Raw genomic sequence first — 13,498 nt, 5'->3', positions numbered from 1 at the left:
TTGCTCTTTCAAGTATAACCTCCGATTGCATTAAGAGTGAACTTTCATCAGGGACCCAGGGATTTCGAAGCGACTTTCGGATGTTCTGGAGCCTTCCCTTCAGAGTTCACTGGGCTGGGCCCTTTTTCCCAGAGCACTCTGGGAAGATCCTTCCCCGAGTAAAGGAGCAGATGTTGATTTGCATATATGCATGTTTCTGGCCTCTGATGAGATTAGGAGGTGCATTTTTAATCAAAGCCTCCAGCGAGGCTGGGCCCTCGAGGGGAGAAGAGGAAATGTCACAGCAAAGAGGGTGTGGGCCTGGGAGACAGAGGCTCTCAGAGCTGAGGCTTGTTTATAAAATCGGATCGTTGCGGGGCCCTGTGGCTGGCAAACGAGGCGAAAGATGCTGGTCGACCTGGAAGTGAGGAGGAGGGCCCCGGCCCCTGCACTGGCGGCCTACAAACCTCGGACAAGTCCTGGCTTCTCCCTGAACCTGAGCTGCCCCTATAAAACGGAGGGTTGGGGTGACGCCACTGGACCCGCTACCTTTTCCAGGTTATTCTACGATGAAAAGCAAAATTCTCATGGACACAAAGTGCTTTGCAGCCATTTCGGGCCCTCATGATGCAGATAGAAGGAATGATCTCCCGGACAGGGTTGGAAGCAGCAGGGACGCCCCTCCCTGACCCCTGAGGCCTGGTCCGAGTTCAAGGGGCTGAGGGTTTTATCCTAGTAGCAAGTTCTCTTCCACCAAGATGCCCAGCTTGGAGGCTGGGGTAGGGTGGGGAACAGCCCACAGGCCTTCTGGTGAATAGGGACGCCTTGCTATCTTCGGAAGACGATGTTTGGAAACGATCGCAAGGTGAATTCTGTGTCCCTCGAGCCAGCTAATTGTCAGAGCGGTGTCCCCCGAAGTCTTTACGAAGGATGGGCTACGTCTGCACGTATTCCTCGAACACTTCAAGCCCACCGCCCTCACTTCCCAGTTCCGTTCATGTCTCCGCTGAAACGTTACCGCCTCCAACGGTCTTCCCTGAGCCATTCGGACTTCAGTGGCTCTTGCCTGCCACTCTCCTTCCTCCGATCTATGGTTTCTCAACCCCAGCACTATTCTACCTCGCCCTGGATAATGCTTCGCTGTGGGGGCTTCCCTGTGCCGCGTGGGGTGCTTAGCAGCATCCTTGACCTCTACTCCCCGAGATGCCAGGAGCACCCACCCTCCAAAGGCTATGATGATCAAACAGTGTCTCCACACATTCTCAAACGTGCCCCGGGGGCAAAGCCTTCCCAGTTGAGCACCAGCTGTCCGACTTGTTTTATTTTTCTGTAAATAAAAATTTCTGACACCGCCTGAAGTGTATTTTGCATGTATTTCTGATCAGCTGTGTCTCATCCGTGGCCCCCACTGGAACGCGAGGCCTGCTTGGGCAGGGCCCCTGTTTTCCCTCGTTCACCAGGGTGCCCGAGAGCAGAAACCGGACAGGTCAAGGAGCCCACCGAACGCCTGTGGCATAAATACGGGAGTGAGGAACAAAGCAGCGGCTTCACGCGCCTGTGTGTGGGGCACGATCCCTTCAACGTCTGTGTGCACGCGTGTGTGACCAGATGCAGAGATTCATTCCTGCGGCGGCTGGTACAAAAAAAGCTTTTAAGGGAAACGGCAGCCTGCACCTGAATAGCACAAGTGCACTTTGAGGAGGCCACCTCCCCCTCGGGCTGCGGAATGGGCTTGAAATTGCACTGCAGGAGGCAACGACACAGAACCCCCTGCTGGCTCCCACCACGTTCAGGATAAAAGCTAATGTGTGTGCAACACCCGACGTCACCTACACTCCGTGCCTCGCTGACCCTCATCCTTTATTCTCCCCCATATAAACTCAGCCCCTGCCAAACCAGCTTCCTGGAGAGCCCTCGAACGCTCCAAGTATATCCTGCCTCAGGGCCTTTGCACGTGCTGTCGCTGCTCCCTGGAACACTCTGAACCTCTTACAGAGGTTGTTTTCGTGGCTTGCAAGCTTTCCCGCTCCTCTGCGTGTCTATGCAGCAGTCACCTCTTCAGGGAGATGTTCCTGACTGCCTCATTTCCTTAATGTTTGTGTTGTCTGTCCCCCCGTGGGAGTATCGGCTCCTCGAGGGTAGGGGCCCCTAACGGCTTTGTTTTCTGCTGCACCTAGATTCTCGCTTGGCACGTTCCTGGTCACGTGCGGGTGTGCGTGGATGCATGTATGTGATTTATTTCAACCGCAAGGCCGGGGGCGGGGTGGGGGGCAGGGGGGACGGGGGACAATGGCTGGTACACCGTGGGTGTTTAGGTGGGTTCCCCAAGGCAGACCCTGAGGCAGAATCGAGTGAAAGTGATATTTAGGAAGCGTTTGGGGGAACAATCCATAGGGAGTGAGCAAGTGGGACAGGGAAGGGAAGGAGGCCAAGAGAGGGCGCATAGCCAAGCAAAATTTTGCAGAGGGGACTCGGGGTCACATATCTGAGTTGTCCTGCCCAGGGGTAGGAGAGGGGAAGCTTTTATATCCCACGCCCATCATGCTGTCTAGATGGACGCCCATGCCCAGGCACTTCCGGCGGTCTGTACGCGCAGGCCGAGAATGTTCCAGAAACTTGAGGGCAGTTGTCTGCAAAAAGACTCGGGGGCTGGCTAATGGGAGAGGAAGCACATCCAGATTTAGAACGCGGCGTGCAGAAAGGGAAAGGGATCCCCGGGGCCTGCAGATGGGACGGACCGTGTCTGTGCCTGTGAGGCACATGCTCCCTATCCCCCGTGTTCGTGGGGTAAATGCTCCAGCCTGTAGCCACACAAGTGACCTCACCCCATATTAGCGCACCGCCGTCGCCTGTGGTTCTGTCCCTCTGGTCCCCCAGGGCCTGCCAAGATGTCTGGCTTCTGGAACATGGGGGGCATGTGCTTCGTAAATGACCCCACCAACCAACCCCCCCAAAAGGCGAGAGGAGGGACAGACACTGCTAAACCTGAGCCCTTCTCCGTGGCATCTTCTCCCGGCCCAGGTGGACCCGGGACTGAGCATCCAGAAACCTCTCCGGCCTTTGAGGTTGCCACCCCCGTTTCTGGCACCCACATTCTTCTCTGCCTTCCCCCTTCCCACCCCCCAGGTTTCCTCCTTGCGTCTCCCCCCCTTACCCCCGGTTCCCCTTCCTCCCAGGGATCGGCCCTGGCCTCCCCCAGAACCTAGGGCCTTGGCTTCCTGCCCCAGAAACTTCTGGAGCCAGGTCAGACTCCAGGGCCCCAAGAGTTAACCACCTCAACCTCAGCTCCAACTGTTCACCGTCAAATGGATTTCTCGGGCCAGCCAGAGTGCCGGGAGCCCAGGCCGAGCTGGGTCGAGCGGAGGTTTATTTTTCTGCTGACTACCCTCTCCCAGCTGAGTATCTTTCCCAGGACAAATCTCCGGCCCCGTTTTCCCTGGCTCTCTCTCCCCGTATAAAAACAACTTTATCTCTAAAGAGCAAATAACACCCAGCGCTCATAACAGATGCCAAGAACTGTTTCTGTTTTGATTTTTGAAAATAAAAATTCAACTGTGTTCAATAAAATTCAGAAGCCGCTTCCCTCTGTGGAAATTAAAGGGATCCAAGACGCCGGAGAAGCCACCGACCTTCCTAATTAAAGCTGCAGCAACGGCGGGGATCTGCTTCCTACAACCAGCCTGCTCTTGCTGAGCCGAGAACAAAGCCGGCCCCCATCAATATTTCATTCTCCTTTTCCTCCACGATAACAATGCTGTGTGTTCTGAGTGCACCCCCCAAAAAGACATGCAGAGCTATGTTAATTAGGGTTTAAATAATTGACGCCCCAGATCTCGCCGTGTTTCCGGAACTGTGCAGGGTGGGGTGTTGGCTCAGCATATGCGTCTGTTCACGGTCACAGCCTCTGTCTGTCTGTCTGTCTGTCTGTACTGTTTGGCAGGTATGGGCTTAAGGGAAGGACCAGCCCCAGTTTCCCAGAAATTGCTTCCATCCTGAGGTTTTAGGTGGGTTTTTTTTTTTTTTCGTTTGTTTTGTTTTTTTTTACTCTGAGTAGCAGGCTGGAGTCTGGTAAGATGTATTCGGTTAAGGCCTACTCTGAGGAAGTGTGTTCTGTACTTTTTCCTGCCCTGGGTCAGGGGCCGGGCCACCCCCAAGACTCTGACCCCATTCTGGGAAACAATCTGTGGATGCCTGACCTTCAGGAAAGGCATAGCTAATGGTCTTTCCGTGGAAGGAAGGGAGGAAGGGAGGGTAGAAAAGAGAGAAGGAGGAATGGAGAGAGAGAAAATGAAAGGGAAAAATGGAAGGAAGGAGGGAGGAAGGATGGGTAGATGGGTTGGATGGATGGATGCATGGATGGATGGATGGATGGAAGGATGGGGAGTGGGTGAGTGGATGGATGGATAGGTGGCTGACTGGAGGGCTGACTGGGTGGGTGGGGTAGGTAGGTGGGTGGGTGGATGGATGGGTGGGTGGGTGGATGGATGGATGGGTGGATGGATGGATGGATGGATGGATGGACAGTTGGGTGAGTGGATGGTTGGGTGGGTGGCTGGAAGGGTAGCTGGCTGACTGTTTGGGTGGGTAGGTGGATGGATGGATGGATGGATGGATGGATGAGTTTGTCCTGAGGGCCCATGGTGGTTTATCTCCTCCTGGATGGGAAAATAAAAATACAGTAGATAGTCTCCCCATAGGTCCTTACATGCAGATAGCGTCTTACTACCTAGTTCTATAAGCAGCAAGAGGAGCCGTGGTGTGGTGGCCAAGAGCATGAACTCTGGACCAGGCTATCAAGGTTTGAATCCCAGCTCTGCCGCTTACAGGCTGTGTAAGCTTAGACAAGTTACTTGGCCTCTCTGTGCCTCAGTTTCCTCATCGGTAAAACAACTGTACCTACCTCCTAGGGCTTTCGGGAGCATTAGGTTGTTATAAGTATTAGACATGTTGACATCGGGTAGCAGCCACAATCATGCTTGTTACAAAGGTTTGAATTTCAGGCAGTGCAGCAAAGAGGGTAGGGGGGGCGGCAGGGGAGAGACCATGGATGGGGGGGGGCGGGCAGGGGCTTCCGGGGACTCCAATACATAGAGGCAAAGAGAGTCAATGCAGAGGGTTCTGGTGAGTAGAGGGGAGGGAGCCAAGGCTGCTCATCACTGTACTAAGGACATATTTAACAAGTCTCCTTGGGCTGCGGGGAGGGTTTAGCGATGGCCCACTGTGTGCACGGCCAATCTCTGTGGGGCTTCGTACCCGCCCATCCTTCCATGGCCAGCTCCACTGTCATTTCCGTTTGAAGAAAAACCCTCCCTCATCCCATCGCCTTGCGGTTCTTGTCTGGACCGACACAGGTCTCGAGCCAGGTCACATGACCCCAAATGGGAACCAGGGGGAAAATGCTGTCTACGTCCACTGGGTTCTAGACTCTCAGGGAAGCCTCGTGACAGCCATCGTGTCACCCGTGGGAAGAGCCCGTCAGAGGGTGAGGCCAGCACAGGGTCGAGCGGGGCTGAGAGATGGACCGAGCCTGTTCCACAGCCCCAAAGCTCAGGCTTCTCTCCCTTACAATCGAAGAGCCCTAAAGAACATATCCAACTTCCTTCCTTCTGACCGTCTAAGCCCTGGGCCTGGCCAAGCCTCCCTGCGGCCACCTCACACACTTTTCTGGGACCCGGTATGAACAACCTCCAGGAACCTGGGCACGGAAGCCCTGGCCTCCCTTTTACCCCTTGCAATAGCCATTAAACAAACGTTCAGCAGAGCAGATAGAACACAGACACGGTGTCTGAGTCTGAGATGTATGCTAGCCCAGTGAGGGAGACTGACACTGTCCAGGTCCTACCTCAGGGCCTTTGCCCATGCTGAACCCCGAGCTGGGAATGTCAGCTCTCCTCTGCCTAATGCGACCCTCCCGCTGGCTAGGCCCTTCTCCGGTATCCCCTCGGGGAGTTTCTCTCTGCTGGTCTGTCCCTTTCCTGAGCCACTTGGCTGCCATCTTGGAGTTGTCTGTCCATGTTTGTCTATCTGGGAGTTTAGGGAAGGGAAGGACTTTCCTTGCTCCTTGCGAGAGGGGGGTCTCCTCATGCCCCACCATTATCCCCCAGTCTATGAGACTCCCCTTCCTCAGTTTGAGGAGTCATCTCCCTTGTCTTGTTTTGGTCGCCCCAGCCTCTGGGGACACATCAGCTGGGGCCAGTCTCCCATTTCTGCACGTTGTTCTAGAACTTCCCATCAGACCTGACTTTGAGGCAGCTGTGAAGCTGAAAGGGTCGCCACAGGCCGTGGAGTCCAGGAAGGCTCCAGGGATGATCTGACTAGAAACCCCGTCCCCGCGGGCCCAGAAACCCAGCAGCGGGGGGTCCCTAACGGTTCTGCCCTTGAACCCGCGGGGCGACCCCAGCCTCCTTGGAGCCTCGTGGCGCTCGTGGCGTGGGTGAAGTGTGCTCCTCCCCTTGCTGGAACGGGCCTGGGGGGTCCTCAGCTTCTGACCACCGGCTCTATTAGCCGATCTGCTTCTCTTGGGCTCACGAGCTGGCAAGTACCACGTCCCCTGTACTCCTTGTGCAAAAGCCACACCGAGGCCCGGGCCAGGCGCCTGCCCGCGACGGTACCAGAAAGACTGAGCCAGACGGGACCACAGAGACCAGTGGATCCTTCTTGCCCAGGGACAGAGCCGCTGGGGACTGTGGACCCACATCTGCAGGGGCTTGAACACAGGACTCCTGACCCCCAGGGCGAGGCTCCCACTCTCCACCTGGCAGCTGCAGGAGTCGGGGGGGGGGATGCTGACTTCCCCCCGTTGTGGCTGCGGTTCTCCCCAAGGGTCCTCAGAAGAGGCCTCGTGGTTCCTATACCTGATGAGTACATCCGGCCCTTGGTTGCTTCAGTTCCTCGACAGCAGCCACAACACTAATCTCTCCGTCCTCCCTCCAGCCTGCTGTTCCCTGACCCCTCGCTCGGTGCTCCCCATTTCTCCGCCTGATGCGGCTCAGCCTCTTCCCCGGAACCTCTTCCTCAGCCTGGGCCTTAGCGGTCAAACTTCCTCGGGGCTTGATCCTTCCCTCGGCCCACCCCTCCTCTCTCTTCTCCCCTCCTCTTCCCCCTCCCCTCTCCCCTTCCCAGCCGGCCCTCCCTCCTGGGCACCCTCATGGACCTCCATGGGCCCACTGGGCATTGACAGGCATATATATATATATATATATGTAGGCCGAGACTGCTCACCGGGGCCACCCGCCGCTTACCTCCTGGTTCCACCCAGGAGTCTGACCCAGCCCCTCGTCAACTCGACACGTCACAAGCCACACCGTGCAAAGCGGTCGAGAGCACACACACTCTAGGGCCCGACTGGCTGTGTTCAAATCCGGCCCCTGGCGCCCGGTGGCTGGGCAGCCTTGGGGGGGTTTCTGAACCACTCTGTGCCTCAGCGTCTCCATCTGTAAATGGGAGCAAAGACAGTACTTATCTCACTGGGCACCGTCGAGTTCACGTAGGCAAAGCCCCCGAGAACAGTCCTGGCTCGCGGTAGTTGTTACGTGGCTTTTTCTATTGTCGTTAATATTTCCCCTTCTTCCCTACACTTGCCCCTTCTTCAGCCGCCCCCCCCCCCCCATCTCGGCAAATGACGCCACCATCCACCCCGGAAATCAAACCTGCTCCTGTATCCTGCCCCCTCCTTACAGCCACCCATGTTATCACCTGGTGAACACGTTCACTGCCACGTTCCTGGCCCTCTCTTTCTCCTCTCCCTGTGGGGCTTGCAGCCGCCCCCTAACTAGTCTCGCGGCTTCCAGCAACGCCTGCCTCAATCTTCTCTCCACCAGAGTGGTCTTCTGACGGTTGCTCTCGGCATTGAGCCTCAGGATCAGGTCCAAGCGCCCGCGTGTGACCTTCAAAGTCCCTCCTCCCCTCCTCCTATGGCCCAACTGCCTAGCGCCAAGCTTTTGGGCATACGGTTCCACCCACCTGGAATGCACTGCCTCCTTCTCCTCCCCCCCCCCCTTCCCTGCTCTGGACTCTCCCGACTCCTCCCTGACTCCTGCCCCTTGGCCAAGTGTCCGTATGTCCACAGCCTCCCGGCTCACCCCCGTGCCGCCCCAGTCCGACCAGGCTGGGGTTGTCCGTCTCCCCCAGCCGACTCTGAGAACCACAAACACGATGTATTAGTGTTCTCTTGCCACTCTAAACATTTGCACAAACTTAGCAGCTTCAAACAATGCACACTTACTGTCTCACACTTTCCCCGTTGGGAGACTGGGCACAGCCTGGCTGGATTCTCTGCCCAGGGTGTCACGAGACTGCATTCGAGGCAGGGCTCCGAGATGCTGTGGTTGTTGGTAGGAGTCAGCGTCTTGAAGCTGTAGGCCTGAGGCCCTTGCTCTCCCGCTGGCTGTCTGCGGGGTGGTGGGGGGAGAGAGCAGGGGATGCCCTTAGCTTCAGGAGGTCACCCACAGTTCCTGGCCATGTGGCCTTTGTATAGACCCTCTCACATGTGGCAGCTTACCTGCTCAAAGCCGGAGGAGAATCTCTTCTGTCTTCCAGATGGGCCCACGCGGGTTTAAAGACCTTCACCTGATTAGGCCAGGCCCACCCGGGACAATCTCTCTTTGTGATTCGCTCAAAATGAACCCCAAACCCACTGACTTGAGACCTGAAGTACACCTGAAAAAAAATCTCTTCTCCTTTGCTAGATACTATGACCTACTCACAGAGTCAAACCCCTTCGTATTCCTGAGGCCTGCCGCGCTCACGGGACACGCACACAAGGGGGCAGGAATCTGGCAGGCCATCTTAGAACTCTGCCTCCCACAACAGAGGGGGTGCGGGTGGACTCGTCTGCTTTTACCAACACCGTGTTTCAAGCCTCTTGCCCACGGCAGGTACTCATAACCTATTATTGAATACGTGAATGAACGAATGAATGAATGAATAATATGGCCGTGCGGCTCACAGCTTCCTCCTTGGGAGGGAACGGTGGGATCGAGTTACACATCAGCCTGGAAGGTGACCCCTCATTCACCATCTAATCGGCTCCTTGGAGCTGATCCATCTACCTTCGGTGGCTACTTTTCTTTTTCACCGACGAGGCTGGACATGTGAAGCACGGCCCCGTTCACTCCTCTGGGGTCATTTGATGTGACGAGCTGACGGCTGGCACTTGAGCATCAGCCCCCGTGGAACAGAAGCTTGGATTCCCCGGTGTCCCCCAGGCCACCTCAAAGTAAGAAGCCACCTCCCCTTTGCAAGGAGCCAGCCTAATTGTTTCTTCATGGCCCCACGCTGGCACACGTTGTGTCCAGCCGGAGCCAGTGGGGAATCCCAGGAGACACCCTGACTTTGGGCAGGAATCAGGGATAGACACTGTGTGCAGTGAGCCACGAAGAGTCACTCGCTGAGAGGCCCATAGCATCCTTTATTTATTTGCATTGAAATATTTATCGGGATGTGAGGCATCCATAATAGATATGTCAGCCGCTCGGGCAGGCCTGCCGGGGGAGGAATCTGGGTGGCCTCTTAGGCATCGCCGTATTCACTCAGTGAATAACTCACCTGGAATAACTCACATTTCCTGAGGACCTACTGCAGACAAGGCACTGGGCTATGGGATCAGAATTTGGGCACTGCCCTCCGGGAGGGAGGAGAGGAAGACGAAGAGGAGCTGGGGAGACGCCGGTGTTCATCGAGTGTCCACTGTGTGTGAGGCATTTTAAGCAGACTCTCTCACTTCATTCTCTCAACAGCCCCACGACGGCATAATCGCGTCTCCTGTGGAGATGAACAAAGTGAGGCCCAGACAGGTGAAGTAACTCGCCAAAGGTCCTCCAGTCTTTTAAAATCTGAAGTCCAAGGTCTTTCCACCATGCCTGGCTTCCTGAGACCTGAATTCAGAGATCGCCATTCGTTTCAGCAACGGAGGGAAGGCCGGGAGTAGGAAGATGAGGCCGCAGACCCGGGGTGGAGGGCGGGGAAGCCGTGGGGGGTCTGACCCCAGCCTAGAGGCTAATGATGGGAAAACCACTACGAACCCTCCCCTGTCGGGGCGTCACTCTGTGTCAGCCCCTGCTCAGAGCAGGGTAGCTCCTTCCCCCCTCCCAGCAGCCTTCGAGGGTAGCGGTTTTAATCTTCATCTTATGGATGAGAAAAGGGGGGCTCAAAGGAGGGAAGCGACTTGCCCAGGCTTGCCAAGTACAAAGTCGCTGAGCAAACACCACTGTGAGTTGTGCACTGTCACTGGGCCCGTTTCCCGGTGGGGGAAACAAACACAGAGGGGTCCCGTCCATCACATAGCCAGGGTGGGTCGCAGCTGGGATTTACAACCAGGCAGGTTGGGGCCCAGAACCAATTTGTTTAATTCTTGTGACTGGCTGCCCCTCTGGTAAAATGCCTTGGCACCGGGGGCCTGGCATCAGCCTATAAACTGGGGGGGGCCGGGGGACTCCCCGGAAGGGGGGAGGGGCTTTCCCATAAGCCAGGGCCAGGTGCACAGGCCCAGCCACACACGCTCCCCAGGACCCCTCTTCCCGGCATCCACTGGCTTCCCGGGACCCTGCCATGCTTGTCTCGCCTGCCGTCTGCGATCCCATCGTTTCTGGGTTGTTCTCGGCCTTCCTCGGTAAGCCTCTAACACAGGACTCTCCAGGGCCCCGGAAAGATCCTTCCCGGCCCCGGCTCCCCATCCAGGACGATCTTTTGATCCCTGAGTGCAGTTCCCTGATCAGAGCCCGACGGACAGCAGTCTGGCTGCAGAAAGCGAACAAACACAGCACCACTACCGACGGCCCAGAGGCGAAATAACAGAAGCTTAACATCTTTCGGGGACCAGCCTGCTTCGGAAGGGAAGGGGTGTGTGTGTGTGTGTAGGCGTGTGTGGACTTAGTTTGTTTTAATCACGAAAAAGTCTCAAACGTCGCAAAGTAATAAACGTCTATGGTTTCTAAAGCCAGACGACTCTACAAGGTTCAGGCAGGAACATGGATCGTCTGCTTTCTCCTCAGCCCTCCTCACCTGTGGCTTCTGCTCCCTGGTAGCATCCGACTTCACGCCGTAAAACTCCTGCTTCTAGGGCTTACCACGCCCCTGTGCAATATTCTGCTATGATTTAACTTAACAGCTTCGTCGGGGTGTAATTGACATACCGTCCACTGTACATTTTCAAAATACGTGATTTGATACATTCTGAGCTGTGCTTGCACTGGCAAAACCATCACCACAGTCAAGATGATGAGCACAGCGGGGGCGCCTGGGGGGCTCAGTGGGTTAAGCATCTGATTCTTGATTTGGGCGCAGATCATGATCTCACGGTCACTGGATGGAGCCCCCCCGTCGGGCTCCACGCGGACAACATGGAGCCTGCTTGGATTCTCTCTCTCTCTCTCTCTCTCTCTCTCTCTCTCTTTCTCTCCCCCTCCCCTGCTCACTTGCTCTCTCTCTCAAAAATCAATAAACATTAAAAAAAATGATAATGAACATATCCATCAACTCCCCAAATTTCCTCCCACTCCTTTGCAATCCCTCCCTCTTGTCTGCCCCCCGCTCCCCGCCATCCCCAGGCAGCCCATGAGCTTCCAGTCACTGCCAAGCTGCTTCCATTTTCGAAACTCTTATGCCAAGACAGTCACACCATGTGTGCTCTTTTCCCTCTGGCGTCACGATATCGAGGCGTTGTGCACGCTGTTGCGTTAACAACCAACTTACAAGTTTTATTGCCGGGTGGTGTATTATCACAGGGAGACACGTCCGTTGGTTCATCCGTTCAACTCGAAGGGCATTTACCCTGTTCCCAGTTTTCAGCTCTTTCAGGCGGAGCCGCTGTGAACATTCACGTACGAGTCTTCGTGGGGATGTGGGCTTTCACAGTCCTCTTGGATGAGGACTCGAAGTAGAGGAATTCTGTCGTAGGATAGGTGTACGTATACCTTTTTAAAGAAACTCGCAAACTGCTTTCCAAGCGGTCCTGCCAATACTCTTTTACTTCCCCTCCACTCCCCAGCGGGGTATGAGACTCCAGAGTATCTCACGCTCTTGCCAATACTGGTACGCTCTGTCTCCTTATTTCTAGACGTTCTAATAGGCCGGTAGGGGTACCTCGTTGTGGCTTTAATTGGCACTTACCTAATGACCAACGATGCTTAGCACGTTTCCATGTGCTTGCTTGCCATCTGTATATCTTCCGTGGCGAAGTGTCTGTTCAAATCTTTGGCTGTTCTTTAGATCGGGTTGTTCGCCTTCCTGTTAAGTTTTGAGAGCTCTTTATGTATTTTGGATACAAATCCTTTATCAGATAGGGGACTTGTAAATATTTTCTCGCAGTCCGTGCTTTGTGTTTTCACTCTTTAAACAGTGCCTTTCAAAGAGCAGAAGTCCTTCATTTTGATGATGTTCAACTAATCAATTTTTATCTGTGATGAAGCATGTTTTTGATGCCTTTTCTAAGAAATCTATGACCTAATCCAAGGTCGCAAAAGATTTTTCTCCTTTGTTTTTTTTTTTTTTTTCCTCTAGAATTCTATAGTTTTTGGTTTTACATTTCAGGTCTTTGATCCATTTGAAGGTCTATGATTAATAGTCACACATGGCGAGAAGTATGGATCAAGGTTTCTTTGTTTGTACATAGATACTACAATTATTCTCCATCATTTATTGAATAGACTGTTCTTTCTTCATTGAATTCTCTTTGCACTTTTGTTGAAAGTCGGTTGCCCATATATGAGCGGGTCTGTTTATACACTCTTTGATCTGTTGCATTGATTTATTTGTCTATCTTAACACCAATACCGTCCTGTGTTGCCTACTGTATTGATTACTAGATGTCAGGTAACGTTAGTCCTCCAACTTTGATCTTCATTTTCAAAAGTGTTTTGGCGATTTCCGGCCCTTTGCGTTTCTGTATGAATTTTAGAATCAGCTTGTCAGTTCCCCTCCCCCCCCCAAAAAAAAACAAACAAACTTTCTGTCTTATTGGGATTGCATTGAATTGACGGATCAATTTGGGGAGAATTGATATCTTCACAAGAATGAACCTTCCGACCCACTCACACAGTACACCTCTCCACTTATTTAATTTTTATTTGATAACTTTTATCAATATTTGGTAGTTTTTCCGTGCACAGATCTTGTACATTTCTTGTCAGGTTTATCCTCAAGTATTTCACATTTTCTAGCACGTGGTATATTTTGTTCCAATTTTCAATTATTCTGTGAAAGTATGTAGAGGTACAATGGATTTTGATGTATTGATCTTGAATGCTGGAAGCTTGTTACATTCCCGTATTAATTCTGGTAGCTTCTTTGGTAGATGTCTTTGGATTTTCTGCATAGATACGTATCAGTGAATAATGACAGTTTTATTTCTTCCTTTTCAACATGAATGACTTTTAATTGTTTTCTTGCCTTATCACACTGGCTAGACTCTCTAGAACAATAGGGTCTTGTTCTTGTTCTTGATGGTAGGGGGAAAGCAATCAGTATTTCACCAGTAAGTATGATGTCAGCTGTGGGTTTTCATACATACCCTTACCAAGTT

This window comes from Prionailurus bengalensis, chromosome E2, assembly GCF_016509475.1.
Source record: "Prionailurus bengalensis isolate Pbe53 chromosome E2, Fcat_Pben_1.1_paternal_pri, whole genome shotgun sequence".
NCBI lineage: Eukaryota > Metazoa > Chordata > Mammalia > Carnivora > Felidae > Prionailurus > Prionailurus bengalensis.
This window is presented reverse-complemented; position numbering follows the sequence as displayed.